At 51.9% G+C, this 5,000-nt stretch overlaps 1 pseudogene; it reads right to left on the minus strand.

Moving 5' to 3' along the window:
- Nucleotides 1–1,822: 1,822 nt before the first annotated feature.
- LOC138044196 (large subunit ribosomal RNA) overlaps nucleotides 1,823–5,000 on the minus strand; it is a 3,603-nt pseudogene continuing 425 nt past the window's right edge.

Genomic DNA, 5,000 nt, shown 5'->3' on the forward strand with positions numbered 1-5,000 from the left:
CAGTGAGTACACAGATTTATCTTGACAAATGCAGCATGGGTAATGTTTGTTTCTTGATTGTTGAATCAAACTATGTGAAGGATTTCAAAAAGTATGTATTGTCAATACGCCAATGTTCAATCACCATGGCCATGTTTTCACAGTAAGTTAATTGCAGTGCCAAATTGAACCTGCAGCTGTCTATCTATAAACCGTTTTCAACCTGTGCATCACGATTGACGGATGAGGAGGCCATCTTGGCAAGTGGCGACGAGCTAAAGTTCCACGTTACGAGTACTGCTAATATGCGATATGTCTGGTTGAAAAGACAGATACCATGTCTCTGAGAGAACCCAATACCGGCATGTGAGACTGAAGACGTGCATGCTGACACCTGTCGCTGCATCAGACATCCGCCAAATGACACCTCCTACGTACATTCCCAAGGACACACCGTCACATACACTGCAATTAATGTTTCATCACACAACAAGCAAATAAATCCTACAATTCCACCACCTCCTCCAAAAGATTCAGTTGGACAAGAACAAAGAAACGCCCCGCGCGTCATCCACAGATTCATCTTCCTCGGCATCATCACATTCGTCCAAACATCGTAGATCACGATCTATGCATGTCCCACGAGATTCAAACAAACGTAAAACACTCATCACACAGACATTCAACGCATCACAAACACTCCAAGACACTCTACACCACGTCACTCACCATCGCCACCACCAAGACGTCATTCACCACCACCAAAACGTCATTCACGACCACACAAGACGTCCTTCCATCAACAACACGTCAGTTCACCACCACCAACTGCACCTCGCGCAGATCAAAAACACACACGAAACAATTCCATATCATCGTCCCACCTAAGACAATGCAAAACAACCACTCTCATAGTCTTACTCTGCCAGAGACAATACCGTGACAGATCACCAGAAAAGAGAGACAATAACACAAGAACCCCTCGAGTGCAGAGATGATTTAATTGTGGGAGGCCAGGCCACATGAAAAAAGATTGCAGGACAACCGCGAAGACGGTTCAAAACGGCACAAAGGCAAAAAGCACAGTGTTTGTATTCAAAGCACCAATTACTAACTTGCATATTCAACAAGTAATTCTTTCAAGAGTCCTATCAATACAAGGTGTCAAAACAAAATTGTAGGCCTAAAATAAGAACAATTTGTGCACTATTCTAACCGAAAATGCAATTTCCATACTTCTATTTCTTTATTTCCTTGTTTTCAAACTTCTAACATATGACCCATAGTCACATCACGAATCTATTTAACAACACAATTCAAAACGTGCCAACTTGTAATGATCGGATTCTAGAAACGATTTCGTAATCCTTATTCATGTAACCAATCTAACATCACCCTTTTGTTTCTTGTCGAAAAATTTAAAAAATCAAAAAAAAAAAACATTGTCCAAGTCATACGATTCCATCGCGGTGGAGAGGTAATACGCTTCGTACAAACGGAGGACGTATATTTCCCGGATAGAAATGATGGTCGAGAGACAAGTGACATGCTACATCGATAGTTCATTGGTTTTGTCAATGTATTCAACATGACAATTCATTCCCATGACTTCTTTGCATTCGGCAACAATTGAGTCTGTGTGGTCAACAGATGATACCCCCTGCGTTATCTTTATGTCTTAAATGTCTTACACGTTTATAGTACATAAGATAGCGCGAGATAATAGTCGTTTTATGACGGGGACCGGGAAAACAAATGCCTATAAGTAATAAATTCTTTCACCGTCTCCTGCCTCGTCTCGCATATGTCTCTACAGTGACCCATGGCTTCTTACACGCTATCTGTAGATTTTCAATCTTAAGACACCTTCATTTTAAAAGATGTCAATATCATCATGCCTAAAAAATCATTTGCCAAAACGTCACCCTGCTGACTACTCTACATCGTCATATGCAGTTACCATCCTTTCTCCCATTAATAGTGATACCAAGGAGTCTTTGCTAGAGGGTTAATCAACTTGCGATAGAAAAGCCTTAAGACTTTTCGATAGAAAGACTTAAGAATTAAGAGTAGAGTATGATAGGAAGAGCAGACATCAAGGCTTCAAGAAGCAGCAACGTCGCTACGAACGCTTGGCGAAGCCACAATGCCAGGAAGCCCATGCGGGAAATACATACAGCTGGGTGGGAGGGGGGCTACCGAAAATATCCGACTCGCCCCTGCGGGTTAACTTGTCTGAACACCTCTGGCTTAAGACTCTGCTTAAGGGGCCAAAGGATCGATAGGCCACGCTTTCGCGCCGATAAATGCACCGGACTGCTTACCGAGAGTCCGGGTCAAGCCAGGCTTGCGACCCTTTTGTTCTACGGCAGGTTTCCGTCATGCCTGAGCTGACCTTGGGGACACCTGCGTTACGTTTTGCCAGATGTGTGCCAGCACCCAGCCAAACTCCCAACCTGACGCTGGTCTCGGACAGGACCCTGGTCCCTTCTTTGAGTTGGGACAGAATGTCTTGAAGAGATCCGCTTGCTTGCGGTTCAGCGATTCCTCATCCGATTTGAGGTTCAAACACACAAAGAGTGAGTGGTATTTCACACGTCGTGGAAGTCCCCCCAGAAGGAGGACCCTCCCACCTATCATTCTAAAACCCTCTCCTGCTTTCAACCCACGGCAGGGAATAGAAGTCAAGCTCAACAGCGGTATTCTTTCCCCGCTGATTGCCGCCAAGTACGTTTCCTTGGCTGCGGTTTCCCCCGCTAGATAGTAGATAGGGACAGTGGGAATCTCGTTCATCCATTCATGCGCTGTCACGTAATTAGATGACGAGGCATTTTGGCTACGCCTTAAGAGGGGAAAGCCATAGTTACTCCAGCCGTTTACCCGCGCTTGGGTGAATTTCTTCACTTGACATTCAGAGCACTGCACGGCAGAAATCACATTGGCGTCAACACCGTTCTCCAGGCCCTCGCAATGCTACGTTTTAATTAAACAGTCGGATTCCCCTAGTCACTGCCGGTTCCAACGTTCGCCGGTTCCCGAGTCCCTCTTGCCCCCAACGGAAAACCGGGGGGGGAAAACGAGGCCTCGACTTCCACGCCCCGCCTGTCCGGGCCGGCCGCCGAGACGGCCAGACCAGAAAAAGGTTACGGCGGCGGCTTCTGGACAGGGGAGGCCCGAGGTGACCCGACGCTTAGAGACAAATCCTTGTCCCGAAGTTACGGATTCTTAAATTTGCCGACTTCCCTTACCCAAAATATTCAATGGGCCAGAGTCTTCTCACCTCGGAGACCTGCTGCGTTCATGAGTACTACAGGACTCCAACTACAGCACTTGCGCACCCCCGGATTTTAAACGAACGTCGGTGGCCTGCCGGACGCCGGCTAAGAGTCGACGCTTTACCGGACCTGCCGCCCTCTCGCAGGACCAGCCGTTTCCAGGGCCGTCGGACCGTTAAAAAGAAAAGACAACTCTTTCCGGCGCCACCGCCGCGTCTCCGGGTTCGCTCGCGTCACCGCCACCCCCTCCTCTTGCAAGGAGAGGCGGCGGGCGTGCCGGTTCGGGAATATTGACCCGATTCCCTTTCGACCACCTGGCCTGTTACCACCAGGAATTCCTTCGGATTTCTCCTAGGTCTTAGGATCGACTCACCCATGTCCAACTGCTGTTCACATGGAACCTTCTCCACTTCGGCCTTCAAGGATCTCGCCTGAATATTTGCTACTACCACCGAGATCTGCACCGGCGGCCGTTCCGGTCGGGCTCGCGCGCCGACCTGCGCCACGGCCGCCGCGCCCTCCTACTCGTGGCGCCCTGTCACTCGGCACCACGGCCGGGTCTGGGTGCGACGCTTGAGCGCCATCCATTTTTTCAGGGCCGGTCGCTTCGGCAGGTGAGTTGTTACACACTCCTTGGCGGGTGCCGACTTCCGTGGCCACCGTCCTGCTGTCTGGAGCGACCGACACCTTTCCTGGGATCTGATGAGCGTCGACTCGGGCACCGCGACCCGGCGTTCGGTTCATCCCGCATCGCCAGTTCTGCTTACCAAAAAATGGCCCACTGAGCGCTCGCATTCTAGGTCTCTCCGCCTTCGAAATCAGGCAAGGCAGAGTTCTTACCGATTGAAAGTTTGAGAATAGGTCGAGGCCGCCTCGGCCCCGAGGCCTCTAATCATTGGCTTTACCCGATAAAACTGCGTTCGTAGAGCGCCAGCTATCCTGAGGGAAATTTCGGAGGGAACCAGCTATTAGACGGTTCGATTAGTCTTTCGCCCCTATACCCAAATCAGACGATCGATTTGCACGTCAGAATCGCTACGGGCCTCCACCAGAGTTTCCTCTGGCTTCACCCTGTTCAGGCATAGTTCACCATCTTTCGGGTCCCGGACGGCCGCGCTCTCACTCCGACCCGAACCTCGCACAAGTGCGGGTCGCGGGTGGGTCGACGATGCGCCACGAGGACCTAAGTCCTCCCGGATCTCGCCTCCTTTCACTTTCGTTGCGCCCAAGGGTTTCCTTCACCCAAAGACTCGCGCGCACGTCGGACTCCTCGGTCCGTGTTTCAAGACGGGTCGGACAGACCCGGCCGGTCGTCGACGTCTCGGACGCACAAAGCGAGGATGCGCCGTCCCCCTCAAACGGACGCCAGTCGTACGGGCACCGCGTGCGGTCCCCAACAGTCGAACGCCGAAAGGGAGGTCGGCGTCCCGGCCGTGCCGAAGCACGGCGCGCGCCGCAAAAAACACCTCGGTCGGTCCCGGCGAGCCCCTCGCCCAGCCGAGCTGTAAACGGCCACCGAACCACGCACGAAGCGAGGACGGCGACCCACCTTCTCGACGGGCCTCTGAACGAGCCCCGGCACCGACCCACGTCGACGCGCACGCCAGAGTTGTCCGACCGACGGGACGGAGGAGCCGACCCTCGCCCGACGGTCCAAAAAGGATCCGTCGCGCGAGGCGCTCTCTGCCCGCCGGCCGAAGCCCCGGTCGCGCCGCTTGGCCGAGTCCGTGCGTTTCCCTCCGAACG

The sequence above is a fragment of the Montipora capricornis genome, chromosome 3 (genome assembly GCF_036669925.1).
Source record: "Montipora capricornis isolate CH-2021 chromosome 3, ASM3666992v2, whole genome shotgun sequence".
Lineage (NCBI taxonomy): Eukaryota > Metazoa > Cnidaria > Anthozoa > Scleractinia > Acroporidae > Montipora > Montipora capricornis.